Source organism: Oryctolagus cuniculus, chromosome 2 (assembly GCF_051225735.1).
Source record: "Oryctolagus cuniculus isolate XC-2025 breed Fujian yellow rabbit chromosome 2, ASM5122573v1, whole genome shotgun sequence".
NCBI classification, from domain to species: domain Eukaryota; kingdom Metazoa; phylum Chordata; class Mammalia; order Lagomorpha; family Leporidae; genus Oryctolagus; species Oryctolagus cuniculus.
In genome coordinates this window covers 88,737,188-88,752,979 of record NC_142868.1, presented here as the reverse complement: position 1 = coordinate 88,752,979, position 15,792 = coordinate 88,737,188, and the positions used below count along the sequence as shown (strand labels likewise).

The following is a 15,792-nucleotide window of genomic DNA, read 5'->3' as shown; positions in this document are numbered from 1 at the left end:
TGGCTCCATTGCATGCTGATTGTACATTTTGGCACTTGGATCTCAGTCCATTTTCTCACCTGGACAGCTGGGGATGGAGCTAGTCCTCTTTTTCTTTTTCTTTTTTTTCTTTCTTTTTTTTTTTTACAGGCAGAGTTAGACGGTGATAGAGAGACAGAGAGAAAGATCTTCCTTTTTCCGTTAGTTCACCTCCCAAGTGGCTGCTATGGCCGGCGCATTGTGGCTGGCGCACTGCACTGATTCGAAGGCAGGAGCCAGGTGCTTCTCCTGGTCTCCCATGGGGTACAGGGCCCAAACACTTGGGCCATCCTCCAATGCACTCCCGGGCCACAGCAGAGAGCTGGACAGGAAGAGGATCAGCCTGGACAGAATCCTGTGCTCCAACTGGGACTAGAACCCAGGATGCCGGCGCTGCAGGCAGAGGATTAGCCTAGGGAGCCATGGTGCCGGCCGGAGCTAGTCTTCTTAAGGAGTTACCCTGAGGTAGTGAGGAGTGGTACTGAGTGTGGTGAGGAGCCACATTACCAAAGAAAGGGAAGTGCCTAGAACTGTGCAGCATTTACTGTCACTATTCACATTTCTTTTTCTTTTCTCTCTCTGTATGTGAGCAATAAATAAGCCATAAATGTTTGTGGAGCTTGAAATAACATAGAAATAATTATCATTTTATTTTTAAATGATGATTTTAACTGATAACTTAAAAATACTTTAAAAATTTAAAAGAAATGTTCTAGTACTTTTGTGAATGAACTTTTAGTATTTGTCTTTATAATCGTACATGTAAGATGGTAAAAGCTCTACTTCCTACAGTTAAAGGCTGTCAATGGACAAAATGTACCTGACACAATTTATGTGCCAGTGCTTGTATATATTAGACAGGGAATAGATAAAAAGGGAGCATCCTCCCTCAAGTACTTGACAAGTAACTAGGTATCAAAAATAGGTGCCCATCATTATCTCTTATCATTTAAATGTTAAATGCTACTAGGACAGAGTGACTTTCTCTGACTGATGATGCAAAATGTTGATATTTTTATTAAAGGAGGAGTGTGGGGAGCAACTGGGAGCAACTCGGACTAGACTAAGTTACTGGAATTAAGACTTATTCTATGCATCTGCTCTCCCACAATATGGCGCTGGGAGAGGAGGAAACAGCTTCTACACAGCTGCCTCCAGTTCAACCAATAAACAGCAGGACCTGCTCCTGATTGGAGGAGAGCAGCGTACTCGGCGTGTGGGTAGCAGAGTTGGGATTGGTGGAAGAGGACTATAAAGGAGGAGAGAGACAACATGCACCAGGAACATCTATCTGAAGGAACACCTGTGCAGCCCCCGAGAGAGCCGGCCGGCGGTGTGCCGCTCCCCCGCGGAAGTGGGGAAAGTGGCAGGGGGAACCGCCCTTCCACGGAGGTGGAAGGGTCGGTAGCCAACCCGGGAAGAACCAGCAGCAAACCCGGGGAGGGCCGAGCAGACCAAAGAACAGCGCAGGGTCCTGTGTCGTTCCTCCACGAAGAGGGGGAGCGACAGAGGACATAACATTGTTTGCTACAGTAGAGCCGGGATTAAGCAGGGAAATTGGGTTTTGAGAATGCTCAGTAGTACTGTAATGCATTTAAATCTTTTCAAAAATACCTTGTGGTAGGTTATATTATTTGTTTAATTCTTCATTCATTCTCGAGCTGTTTTTTCTGGTGGTTAGAATGTTCTTCTGTATGGTGCTGTCTAACACCAAGTATATCATTGCAACACCAACCATTCTGCAATGTTCCAACACTAAGTTGGTGTCCAAGAGTTCAATTCAGTTTGGACACTAACTACCTTTAGTTAGTGTAGACTCCTCAGGTTAAGGGGTCAGTCCCACAAAATTGCCCCTACTTTAGACACCATGTGTCCCAGGCTACTCACACTTCGACCCACAGACTTCCAATTCTGAGGTTATAATAACTGTTTACCATCAGTTTCCATAATTTGTTAGAAGTACTCACCAAAGCTAGTGGTTTAGTTATGATTGGTGGTGTATTATAAAGGATAAATTTATGAACAGCCAAATAAGAGAGATATATAGGGGTGAGTGTTGTGATACAGCGGATTGAGCTGGGGCTTGGGATTCTTGCGTCCCATATTGGAGGGCCTGCTTGGAGTCCTGGCTGTTCTGCGCTTCTGATCCAGAATCCAGCTGGTGCACCATGGAGGCAGCCAAACACGGTCCAAGTGCTTGAGTTTCTGCTGCTCACAGAGGAGACCTAGATCGAGTTCTTGACTGCTGACTATGGCCTGGCTCAGCCGTGACTGCTGCAAGCATTTGGGGAATGAACAGGGGATGGAAGATCGATCTCTGTCTCTGTCTGTCTGTCTGTCTGTCTCTCTCTCTCTCTCTCTCTCTCTGTCACTCTACCTTTTAAATAACATTTAAAAAGGGAGATTTAGGGCAAAGTATGGGTGTGAAGGTAAAGAACAATCTGAGAATGTTACTTCCCCTCCCACTGATGTGTTCATCAACCTAGGAGTTCTCCTAACTATCATTTAGGGAGTTTTTATGGGGGGATGATTGATAAAATCATTGGGCATTGGTAATAAGATTCTATCTTCAGCTGCATTGAGATTTGTTTTTTCTGGCAAATGCTCTATATTCTGAAGTTATCTAGTCCCTGGTCCCATAAGACATCTTAGCAGCATACAGAATATAGGAAATTATAAGCGTTTCAGGAGCTCTATGCCATGAACCAAGGGCAAAGATTGAACACTTAATTTGTTTAATGATACAATACCTTCTATGCCCCAGTGACTTTGGGTTTGGTCTGTGACTTTCTCGGACCAATGAAATGTGGGCAACAGTGATATCCTGCTAGTTCCAGGCAAAGGACCTAAGAGAGAGGAATCCCACATCACTCAGCAAGAGAGAGACAGAGAGAAAGATCTTCCTTTTTCCGTTAGTTCACCTCCCACCCTCTTTGAGTTTCCATTTTGCACATGGCCTAACGGTGGCTGCTTCTTGAGGCCGGTATCCAGACGAGTATGTGTACAGCAACCTGAGCCTACACAGGAAGCTAAACCCATACAAGCTCAGTTGAGTTCAATAGACTCACAGCCAATCCACAAACCCATGAGCAAGAAATAACTGTTTGTGTTATAAATTATTGGAATGTTGGATTTGTTTGCTGCCACAGAATTTGTCACATAAATACATCAGCATATATTACTTCATGTTTATTCTTTGCTTATTGCTAAATTTTGAACACAGTTGTTTAACATGTTGGAAATAAACCATTTTTCACTAAGAAGTGGCTTCCATTTAGATTCCTCTTTGCAACTTAAAAGACGCCGGTGTAATTTTCTCCTATGGATTCAGGCCCTCTTACGTCCACAAAGGCCTGGAAATTAAAGGAATAAATAAGTAGGATACCTGTGGGGCAAAATTCAACGCAGACTTTGCAAAATCCAATATGCCTGAAAAATATGTTCCTTGAGTTGATCAGCTCAAATGCCACTGGCTTTCTCCATCCCTGGTTGATAGTACATTACATTCAGACCTCATCAGAAATGCAGCCAGCCTGCAATTCACAACTGCACACACTGAGGCATGGTCCCCAGTGGGAGACGCCTCACAGAACATAGTCACCTCTCGACTAAGGATGGCTAGTTAGGGGTGACAGCTTTAAAAAAGAAAAAGAGGGAAAGAAGTGATATGTAGGCTGAAGAAATATATGTAGGAAAGAATCAAGGAGATAAGGAAAATAATAAAGAAAAAACAATCCTACCAAAAAAAAAACCAGATTTTTTTGCTGATTCTGTAAGAAAATGAATACAGGAGAGGCAATCCCTTTGGCCCACACTGTGGGTTTTTTTTTTTTTTTTTAAGAGTTTGTTTATTTATTTGAGAGGCAGAGAGGGAGAGAGTGAGAGACAGAGAGAGGTCTTCCACCTACTGGTTCACCCCTGAAATGGCTGCAATGGCCTGAGTTTTGCCAATCCAAAGCCAGGAGCCAGAAGCTTCTTCTGGGTCTCCCATGTGGGTGCAGGGGCCCAAGGACTTGGGCCAACATTTTCTGCTTTTCGAGGCTGTTTCCAGAGAGCGGACTTGGAAGAGGAGCAGATGGGATGTGAACCAGGGCCCATATGGGATGCTGGTGCTGCAGGCAGAGGCTTAGCCTACTATGGCTCACACTCTTGACATTGATCTTCCCTCCCTTCTCCTTAACCCTAAGATTCATAACAGCTAAGGAAAAGCCATAATATTAAGATTATGAAATAGATTTCCTTCTTGACGCATTGTTAATTATAGTTTTTATTAACTTGCTGGTGGATATCTGGGATCAAACCTGAAAATTGTGTTGAGGCAAAATGCTCGATTTCAAAGATTTCAGTCCATAAATAGCTGAATTTCAATATACCCAGCTTAATTGTCTTCTCTTTGAAACCCATTATGTCCTTTAATGTAATGCAACATTTAGTTGTTTTTATTTTTAGTAATCTCTGTGGGTGTCTGGAGAATTTAATTTTCAAGCTAGTTTCAACTTGAGCTATTAACTTTAAAAATTTTTGTTTTCCTGGGGTGAGCCTTTAACCTACCAGTTGAGATGCCTATATTGGAGTGTCTAGGTTCAATTCCCAGCTCTGGCTCCTGACTCCAGTTTGCTGATAATGCCTATCTTGGGAGGCATCACACATAGCTCAAGTAATTGAGTTCCTGCCAGCCCAAATTAGAGATCCTGACTGAGTTCCAAGCTCTTAGTTTCTTAGTTTCAGCCTGGCCAACTCCTGCCTTTGCTGGCATCTAAGGAGTGAACCAGCATAAGAGTGCATTCTTTCTCTCTCTCTCCCTCTCTCTTTCTCCCTTTCTCTCTCCCTCCCTGTATCAAATAGAGGAATTAAAGGTTATATATATATATATATATGTGTGTGTGTGTGTGTGTGTATATATATATATAGTCTGAGTTTTGGTTGCTGAAATACTTGCTGCAGCTTAGCAGGTTTACATGGGATGATTTCTGTGAGTGATCATCTACTAGGAAGTGGCTACCTCTGGACTGCAGACACATCCAATTCTACCACTGTTTGGCTTTCTGAGCAAGTTTTGAATAAAATGTCTTAGGAAAGTGATTTATACCTTTCAATGCCATCACACTTAATGCAATAGAGGAACATCTTGATCACTGCAATAAATTTAAAGACCTTCCTTCCTAAGGTGGAGATGTTCACTGTTGACGGACATCACATCACACTGGGCTTATGCTTGCACTTTACTTTCAAGCTCTTTCCTTTAGGAAACAATGGAATCTTGTAGGATCCTCCTTCCTCCTAGTTATTCTTAGAATATTACCTCTTGATGGCCAGCGCCACGGCTCAATAGGCTAATCCTCTGCCTGCGGCGCCAGCACCCCAGGTTCTAGTCCTGGTTGCCCCTCTTCCAGTCCAGCTCTCTGCTGTGGCCCAGTAGGGCAGTGGAGGATGGCCCAGGTCCTTGGGCCCTGCACCCGCATGGGAGACCAGGAGAAGTACCTGGCTCCTGGCTTCGGATCAGTGTGGTGTGCTGGCCACAGCGGCCATTGGAGGGTGAACCAACGGCAAAAGGAAGACCTTTCTCTCTCTCTCTCTCTCACTGTCCACTCTGCCTGTCAAAATAAATAAATAAATAAAAATTATAAAAAAGAATATTACCTCTTGATACAACGAAGTGATGTACGTCTGAGATGATAGGACAGTCACATCGATCTGCTTATTACACAATGCGTGCATGAATTGAAATGCAACATTGCACCTTGTAAAATGTGTACAGTTAAGTTACACTTAATTTAAAAAAAAGGAAAAAGAAAGAGACAAAACTCACCCAGGGCAGCCATGGGAAGCAGCAGGTTAAGCTGTTGCCTGCGATGACAGCGTCCTGTATCAGAAGCCAGATCAAGTCCCAGCTGCTCTGCTTCCAATTCGGCTCACTGCTAATGGTCTGCACAAGCAGCAGAGGATGGCCAAAGTGCTTGGGCTTCTGCCATCCACATGGAAGACCAGGAGGAAGTTTCAGGCTCCTGGCTTTAACCTGGTCCAGCCCTGGCCATTGTGGCCATTCGGGGAATGAAACAACAGATGGAGGATCTCTTTTCTTTCTGTCTTTCCCTCTATCTTTGTCAATCTGCCTTCCAAACAGACCAAATAAATCTTTAAAAAAATTTTAAAAATCATAACCTGTCTACAGACAACCTTGAAAAGCCTGCATCTTGTAAAACAAGCCTCCCTTTTGCATACACACACACACACACACACACACACACACACACGTGGGGATCGGGACGCCGACCCCACAAGATGGCGCCGGGAGGAAGTGAAACCGCAAGTGCCGTAAACAGGAAGACCGATCGGAGGACTGTGTTGCGAGCCTGCCTGCCGCGTGATACTCCAGCTGATTGGCCAAGAAACGCATGCACGCGCGTGGACCAGAGTCTGATTGGAGTGCTTCACACATGGACTTTAGCTTGCCTGTGATTGGCTGTTAGCGCTATATAAGCTGGGTGCTGCGGGAAGTAGGGGCTTTTTCTTCTTTCTCTTTCCCCGTGTACCCATGGCTGTTTTTCTTAATAAAAGTCTACGGAAGACCGATAATCTGCGAGAAGCATCATTCCTTTGCGGGCAAAGGTGCAACACACACGTGCATGCTCTACCTGTTGGAAGATATTCTGCTATTAAACCCATGCAAAGGAACAAACATGGAGTTAAGTGTCAGATCTCGAGGAGTGGCATATACACCAGCCTTTCCTATCGCCTGACATTTCCCAGGCTTGAGAGAGGGACGAATGGGAAAACAGCCCTTATCCCACTACCACGCAGGAGGACGCGGAGAGAACGAAAGCTTCTGCTGGATGCTCCCACACCGTGCTCCCTGCGTCGTCTTCCCGTGGCAAGCACAGATCATTAACATTGGTAATGTCCTCGCTAAATCTGCTTGGAGAAAGTGACAGGTCTAATTTGTTACTGACAGACTGACGTCTGGGAGTACATCGACAATGCACTGCTCTTGCTCACAGCCACTTGGCATTGCTGTATGGGTTCTGGCAGGCAGGCCTGGTACTTGGTTAGAGTCCCTGTGGTTTCATCCATCTCCACGGAGGCCTCCCCCGGGCAGGACCTGTGCCCCAGGTCCCCTTTCTTCCTTCAGTCATGGGAATAGCCCCTGTCAGCACGCCTGGCGGGGCTGTGATTTGAAATTCACAGCATGGGGAGGGACTCCAGACGCAAGTAATTACCATTAATAATCAATAGCGTTCAGCCCAACAAATAATTGTGACGGATCTGAATAAGATTAAAGTTGATCTCTGAGACATGCGGATGTGGCGGTGACATGTGTTTTTTTTTTTTTGGGGGGGGTGGATTTTTTTTAACTGGCAAACATATTGGAGGCACCATTGTGATATGTCTCAGAGTGATTTTAAATTAAACTAGCTGTAGCTGAAAAGTGTGACGCCAGTGGGGTCTGTGAGGCATAGAATGACTTCACCTCCTTAAGGAAAACCTTACAGCATGACCTATGACCTGAATTTAGAGTAAAATGAGATCTGTGTGAAAGAAGGCGATAGGCTGATCTCAATGCCAACTAAATTCAGATAAACGAAAATTAATTATCAATGTCCTATGTAATATTTAGACTACATATGACACAGGCTTCCCCCACACTACAGATGGTTAGCTTAGGTAAGAAGCCACAGAGGGCAAAGATCAACAGGAGAACAGCTACTTGCCCCTACATCACATGTGTCCCTTCTCACTAGAAATAGGAGGACTGAGTTTTTGAAAGCCATCCATAGAAATCTGGGAACTTCAGAATTTAGACATGTGGGACCCAAAATGTCCAAGAAACAAGTGTCAGCTGGGATACATGAGTAGGTGGGATATAATTTAACGCTAAATTCATGTTGTCTTTTGATTTCACATTTACTTCTCTTTTAATTTAGTGCCAGTGGCTTTCTGGTTTACTTGTAGCAGGTCAGGCTCTTCTTGACTCCTATGCACCCTGGGAGTGGAATACAAACCCTTGAGAGGTGAGTGGCTGATAACAGGCCAGGTACCTTGGTGCATGCATTACCTCACACAGTTTTCTGTATGTTCAGATATTTGCATCACTACCTCAATTTTAGATAAGAAACCTAAAATTCTAAATAGTAGATTTGGAATGTCAGAAGCTTGGAGACTGAACTGGAGAAAAATTAAGGCTACCTGAGGGGGTGACGCTGTGGCATAGTGGGTAAAGCAGCCGCCTGCAGTGCCAACTTCCCATAGGGGTGCCTGTTGGAACAGATCGCTGCTTGGATCCTTCCAGAACCAGAAATGCTGCCCCTACCTCCTGTCTTCCCAGAGCACTGTGGTAGCCGAGTGACCTAGTACTACTTGACGAAAGGCCTGGAATGTGAGAAGTTGGGTGCGGGCAGCTCTTGGGCAGATGAGAAGGGCAAACTTTCTCATGGCCCTAAGATCCTTAGATGCCAGCCCTCTCTTTTTAAAAAATATTTTATTTTTAATTTTATTTATTTGAAAGGCGGAGTGAGGTGAGAGAGAGAGAGAGAGAAAGAAGGGGGAGAGAGAAGGGGGAGAGAGAGAGAGAGAGATCTTCCACTCACTGGGTCACTATCCAAATGACAGCAACGGCAGGGGCTGTGCTAGGCTGAAGACAGGAACTCAGAACGCCAGTCATGCCTCCCACGTGGGTGGCAGGGGGCCAAGTAATTGGGCCATCAGCTGCTGCTTTCCCAGGTAAATTAGCAGGCAACTGATTTGGAAGCAGATCAGCTGGGACTCAAACTGCCATTCACACAGGATAACAGCATCGCAGGTGATAGCTTACCCTGCTGCACCACAGTGCTGGCCCCATCAGCACTCAATTTCTACTTCATTTTTTGGTAGATTACATTTTCCTGTAAGCTGTCAATACAAGAGGGGAGGATCTTACAGTATGAATTATTTTGCTGCCTCATATAGTGACCATAAACTATCTTCAGATTCTATCCCATCTGCAAATACCACACCAGCAGTAGGGGGCAACTCAGTGGCCTGGATGTGTTCTCAGAGTCAACATTAACCATTTTTGTGACCCCCCAAGTTAACCACACTGCTCTTGTGGATCTCAAATTGCACATCTTTAAAAGGAAGATCCGTGGGGGAAAGGTCTGATATCTCCTGTTCTCCTAAGTTACCGTGTTGTGAGGATAGGCGCGAGCCCCTTCCCCATCCAGCCACAGCATCACCCAGCAGAGGCTTGGACCCCAAGAGCAGGAAACCTCCTTGCTCTGCGTGGGGTGCTGGAGCTCTGCCCTCTCGGCCCTTTGCCCAGCCAGGGGCACATTCATCAGCAAAACTCTGCCTGCAAATGTCCTTTAAGTGGTTCTTGCTTTTGCTCTGTTTAGGCCGGTGCCGCGGCTCACTAGGCTAATCCTCCGCCTGCAGCACCGGCACCCAGGGTTCTAGTCCCGGTTGCTCCTCTTCCAGGCCAGCTCCCAGCGGTGGCCTGGGAGGGCAGTGAAGGATGGCCCAAGTGCTTGGGCCTCGTACCCACATGGGAGACCAGGAGGAAGCCCCTGGCTCCTGGTTTCGGATCATCGTGGTCCACCGGCCGCAGCGGCCATTGCAGGGTGAACCAATGGAAAAAGAAGACCTTTCTTTCTGTCTCACACACACACTGACTAACTCTGCCTGTCAAAAAACTAAAAAGCAGTTATTGCTTTGAGTCTATTCTGCATGCTCAGTTTTCTGCTACAGATCATGTTTTAAGTGGAGAGATGTTGATTTTCGAGAATAAGTATAAATGTAGGTGCACTACGTGGAGACCATCTTTATATTCATGGGTAAATTTGTGACTCTGCATATTAATGATAGCATTATTCAAGTAGTTCTACAGATGAGGATAGAGACTGTGTGTATAAGTCATTTAAAGTTCATTTGAGTAGAAAATATTTAGATAAACCAATAGCAGAATTTCAGCAAAAGCAACATTAATTCAGAAATCCTTATCGTCTTTACCTTACTGCCTGAACTCTGTAGCACTCAACAGACAAAAATTGCACTGCAATGGCAATGGACGAAGCAAGGCAAGTGGAACAAAAGAAAGCTTCAATCTGCATGCATGGGAGTCAGCACCATACTCTCCAACACTTTTGTAAGAGGCGTAAGAAGGGCAAGAGCAATGAGGAGGTCAAGAGCAGGTGCCGGTTCTGGCTTCCTCTTCTCCAGGAGCACACAGGACAGACACAAAGTCTGGGTTACAACAGTTCCAAGGCCTCCTTCCTCAGTCTTTGATCTGATTTTTCATTTCTCCCATTTATTGTTTAAAAGTAATTTTTCAATAGGATATTTTAGAAGGTCAGTTGTTGATATTCAACCCCTTGCATGGGATCGTTTTAGTGTAACAGGTTACCTGAAGTGTGGTCCAGGCCACACGTGGACAATATTTTTTTCTGCAAAGATCCAGGTAGTACATATTTAGGTTCCTGGAGACTGCATGGTCTCTGGCACAACTTGTCAACATAATCAGTGCACTGCAAGAAAAGGCACAGAGACCAGTCATGAAGGAATGAATGTGGCTGTATTCCAATGAGCCTTTATTTGCAAAAGTGAGTAGCAGAGCGTGTTCAGCCTGAGAGCCATTGTTTGTTGAATCCTGTTCTAGGATTTGGTGTTTCTCCAACTTTAGTGTACATCAGAATTATCCAGAAGGCTTCACAAAGCATGGGCAGTCCATTTCACTGCAGGGTGTCTGATCAAGGTCTGAGGTAGGGCCGGGGGATTCACACTGTCTCCTCCTTGATTTCACAGGTGAGGAAACTGAGGCATGGAGGCTGATGGGCTGTGGTTACCCAGATACGCGAGAGCACCGTCAGAGCGTCCTGATTCAGAACAGACGCTTTGACCATCGTCCTGATTTTCACTCTTGAAGAGCCCCTGCATCTCTAGGTCCCGTGTGAAATTCTTTGTTCTAATTGGTTGCCAGACTTGCTGAAAAAACTGGGAGCACATTATCTAAGGGGAAAGAGTATACAGCTGGGGCAACAATGGCTGACTAATCAGAAGACCTGATTGCAAGACATGGGACCATGGACTGGCCATTGAGCCTTCATGTTTTCAATGGTAGAGCCAGTAGAAAATACTTCGAATATGGGCTAATGTTTGCTCTACTTCCTTTCCAGGGCATTCGTATGCAAGTGAGGACATCTGCCATGCAGACTGAAGAGTGAGGCAAAGACTCCTTTCTCAGAGAGTCTCAGGGCTGGCAGCTCACCAGTACTGGGGTCCAGCCACTGGGTCTTGAGACCATGGAGGGTCAATAGGTATTTGAATTAAAAAAAAAAATTCTTAGCCTACATTTCTTTAGATTCTCCCTAATTGGAAGATGGTTTTTTTTCAACTCTAAGTGGAACTAAAGCCTACAGATGGTGGCAGGTGAAGGCATTGAGCTGTCGTTCTATGGTTAATCCAGGGAGAGGCATTCCATGATTCCTGTTAAATTGGCTCCTGTTGAATAAATTGCTTTGAGATAATAATGGGTAAGAATTTAAGAGAATTTAAAAAATATATGTAGAAGTTACAATGAAATAAAAAAAAGCCCAGAAAAGCCCAGAAACAGCAAATAGTCTGAATCATGCCTTTTATCAATGCTTTAAACTCAGTGTTTGTTAAAGACTAAATCTATTCAAAATTCAATACTGGCCTGCACCAAGTTCTTTAAGAACTTACCCTTCCTAATTTTACTATAAACATAAAACAAGCTGGACTGAGACAGAAAGGGTAACACTAAAATTTTTATATTCAAAATTAAATTTAAATTCAAATTACAAAATAACACTATCCAGAAGTAGAAGAAAAGGTTGTCTAATACAATCTTATTTTTTCCACATAATTTATTTTTAAAATAATCGTTAGCAAACATAAAAGACGCTCATACATCTCTTTGGTGTTCATGCTTTGCGAGGAGCATTAAACACGTGCTGTCTCTGCCTGCTGGGAAACGCAGAGCTGCCTGAACTCAGCATGGCGCTGCGTGTCTCTGGAGCAGCAGCACATTTCTGGCACTCTAGATTAGGAAGCAGATGAAGACCAGATTCCACAAACATGGAGACACAGATTGGAGGTAAGGATGTGTCCAGAAGGAAAGCACAGCGAGGCATGATGGTGAGTCTCCTTGCACCTGCAATGGAGGACAACACGAAGACCTTCTCTGCCATCCCCTGGTTGCACAACCCGGAGCCCGGGGCTCATCACCGAGGGCTGTTTCAGTGACTAGATCATGAACTTTCCCTCTTGTGAAGATGGTGAGGCTGAAAGGAGAGACAAGTTTCTGCTCAGATACCGTGAAGAGTCACCAGCAAGCTTAAAATGAACACATTTTTTAAAAAATGAACAAAATAGATAATAAACTTGCAGCCCTTTATGAAAACCAACGCAAAGACCAAAATCTGGCAGCCTGGCCTTCTTGTCTCTCTTTCTATTGTTGGCTGTGGCAGCATTCTGGGCACAAAAGACCTTCCAGGAGGTGAGGTTGGCAAACTAAGTCACATTCTCGTCTCACATTCTCGCTCCCATCTTGAGTATCAACAGCAAAAGCCACAGGGGCTTGCTGTTCACAGAGATTTTCACATTGAGGGGGTGGCTCTGGAGATCAGTGGAGGAGAGACTGAGCCGAGGCTTAGAAAGGGCACAGAACTGAACAACAGAGACCAACAAATACATATATGCATTGAAAATAAAATAGAAATGCATAGAAGAATAGTAGCTAAATCAGCATAGAACAAAAAAAGAAAAAAGAAAGAGTTATCGGCTGAATTGTGTCCCTCCCTCCCCCTCCCAAGGATGTATTTGGAGCACTAACCCCCAAGGCCTTAGAACGTGACTGTATTTTGAGACAGGGCTTTTAAAGAGGTGACTGAGGTGACATGAGGTCCTATGGGTGGGCCCTAATTCAATATGACTCATGTCCTAAGGCGAAGGAGCAATCAGGACAGGAGACAGGCAGAGCATGTGAAGGTACAGTGAGGAGGTGGCTCCATACAAACCAAGGAGGAAGACTCAGGGGAACCCAGCCCTGCTGACACCTGGGGCTTGAACAGCCTACCTGCAGAGCAGTTAGATGATAATTCTCTATCATTTAAACCACCCACATTGCAATATTTTGTAATGGGAGACCTAGAAATCCAATACAGACCAGAAAATAAATAAAATTAGATACTCTACAAAAGAGAGTAGAGAAAAGTGGCAGGCACATAGGACTACATTTGAAAAAAAAAAAAAAAAGCCAATAAGAAGAGAAGGAGGAACTGGGAAGACAGATTCAAAGGCTATCTGGCATTTCCTGTTGAATTTCCATGGGAAGGAAGGAACGAGGCTGGAAGGGTAAGAGTCAGGAAATGGAAAAATACAATAATCTGAATGCTGCTTAATGTGCTGTGTTTGAGACAAAATTTGATGGTTAGTTGAACGTCCCTTCCTTGCAACTTCCTTTTTAATGAATTAATTTTTAAAGATTTGTGTATTTATTTGAAAAGTAGAAAGACCGAGGTAGAGAGAGATTTTTCATTCACTGGTTCACTCCCCAAATGAGCGCAACAGCAGGAGCCTAGTCCCTGGGCTATCATCTGCTTCCTCCTTCTCAGGTGCTTTAGCAGGAAGCTGGACCAGAAGTGGGTCAGCTGGGACTCGAACCAGCACACCAATATAGGATGCTGGAGTTACAGGCAGCTGCTTAACCAGCTGCTCACAATGCCAGCCTCAACTTCCACCATCACCAGAGAAAACCTTACTCCTCACCCTCCACACAAGAAACAGATTATTGGAAAAATGAATATATGAATGAAATAATTTTGATTATATGTAAGAAGCAACTTCAAATAAAGAGTAACGGTGGAGAAAATGCCATTAAATTCTTATTTCCAAAAGCACAGGTTTACCTATACGTGGGACAGGTAATTAAGAATTCTGTTAATGATTATGTGAATCTGGCTTATTTCCTGTTCATGTTGACATTTCTCAAAACAGCAGCAGAGCTGATGGCTTTCTCAGTAACCTGTCATAGCAACTGTGGAAGGATGTCGGAAATGTGGGGCTTGAAGTCAAGAGCTGAGAAGGGGAAAATGTGCTGCAGATTTTTTGCAGATGTTCTCAGATCAAATTATGGTGTTGAAAAATTGTGTAGCATGTTCAATGGAGCATCCAAGATGAAAAGACAGTTCAGTGGCTTTGTAATCTGGATGAAAAAAAGAGTTGCAGAACCATGCTCATGTAGGGTGTAATTCACAAGTTCAGAACTGTCAACGGTGGAAGAAATGGCAAGGAAGCTCAAGCGTGTGACTTTTTGAATAACTTTCTCATAAATTTACATGTAAAACTTAGATAATAGATCCTCCTGATTTTTTATTTCCTTTATCTACAGGGTTAGTGCTGCATTTTTTTTTTTTTGGATCAGTCAGTACATGTCAATACACACAAAATCTGTACTACATTTCATGGCTCCACATCAAGTTTCAATTACACAGGAGGAATAAGATCTCATATTGCACACTATGTGGCTATAGCTGATAGTAATAGCTTGCATATTTCAAAATGGCTGAGTGGATTTCTCAGTCTTCTCGGCACAGATTAATAAGTAGGCAAGGCAATACGCACTTAGCGTAATTTTCTCATTCACATTGTATGCATGTATAACAGACCAAATTGTACTCCACGAATATATGCAATGATTACTTTCAATTAAAAATCAGAGTTTTAAATAAAAAAAATTGATAGGTGGGAGAAAATACCTAGAGAGTCAAAATCTCAGAGTGGGACAGTCTCTTAGGAGACCGTTGGGCAAAGGCTATTTCTCATCCTCTTTGAGTGTCAGTTTACTCATCTGTAACATTTCAATGCCTCTGTGAAGTGACAGTGATTAAATGCTGATGCTCACTAGGGAATGGGATTCCTGAAATCTACAGTATGTGCGCTTACTTCATATATGAATTTTATTGTGTATAGTTAAAATACCAAGAGACAAATTGCGTTTTGACTACAAAATATCTGGAAAGCATACTTTTTCGAAGTATGATTTTGTGAAAGTATGGGATGTATTAGCATTGGAGACCCTGGAAGTCTTCTGGTTCAAACTTTGCATTTTCTAAGCAAATACACTAAAACCTATTTAACACGCAGTTAATTAGCAGCAGATCTGAGGTCAAGGAATTCTGACTTACAAACCAGAGCTGTTAAAGGTAGCTATTTTCGTAAACCACCTTTTAATACAGCTAAGGTTTGTTGAACTCTCTACCATTTAATCTATGTAGCGAAGATCTTTGTATTTTCAAATGCAAATATTTTTAGACCTGTTTCTTGACCTCTAGTGACTATAGATTTAAGACTATTGGATTTTGTTATGGTAAATATTCTCATTTTCTTTTTTTTTTTTTTCTTTTTTGACAGGCAGAGTGGATAGTGAGAGAGAGAGACAGAGAGAAAGGTCTTCCTTTGCCATTGGTTCACCCTCCAATGGCCGCTGTGGTCGGCGCACTGCGCTGGTCTGAAGCCAGGAGCCTGGTGCTTATCCTGGTCTCCCATGGGGTGCAGGGCCCAAGCACTTGGGCCATCCTCCACTGCACTCCCTGGCCACAGCAGAGAGCTGGCCTGGAAGAGGGGCAACCAGGACAGAATCCGGCACCCTGACCTGGACTAGAACCCGGTGTGCCGGTGCTGCAGGCAGAGGATTAGCCTGTGGAGCCGCAGCGCCGGCCAATATTCTCATTTTCTGTCACATGCTCTGGAGATATGACCCTACGTGCACCCCGTTTGGTTGGG

At 44.0% G+C, this 15,792-nt stretch overlaps 2 long non-coding RNA genes across 2 annotated transcripts; one reads left to right on the top strand and one right to left on the bottom strand.

The window, feature by feature from the left end:
• Window positions 1-1,459: 1,459 nt before the first annotated feature.
• LOC149127879 (uncharacterized) lies at window positions 1,460-6,525 on the bottom strand. The gene is made up of 2 exons (XR_016230048.1): window positions 5,828-6,525; window positions 1,460-3,371 (listed from the first exon to the last, which is right to left on the bottom strand). It is a non-coding gene; the product is annotated as an uncharacterized LOC149127879 (long non-coding RNA).
• LOC149127878 (uncharacterized) lies at window positions 6,525-11,804 on the top strand. The gene is made up of 3 exons (XR_016230047.1): window positions 6,525-6,912; window positions 7,941-8,027; window positions 11,163-11,804. It is a non-coding gene; the product is annotated as an uncharacterized LOC149127878 (long non-coding RNA).
• The last annotated feature ends 3,988 nt before the right edge of the window (window positions 11,805-15,792 follow it).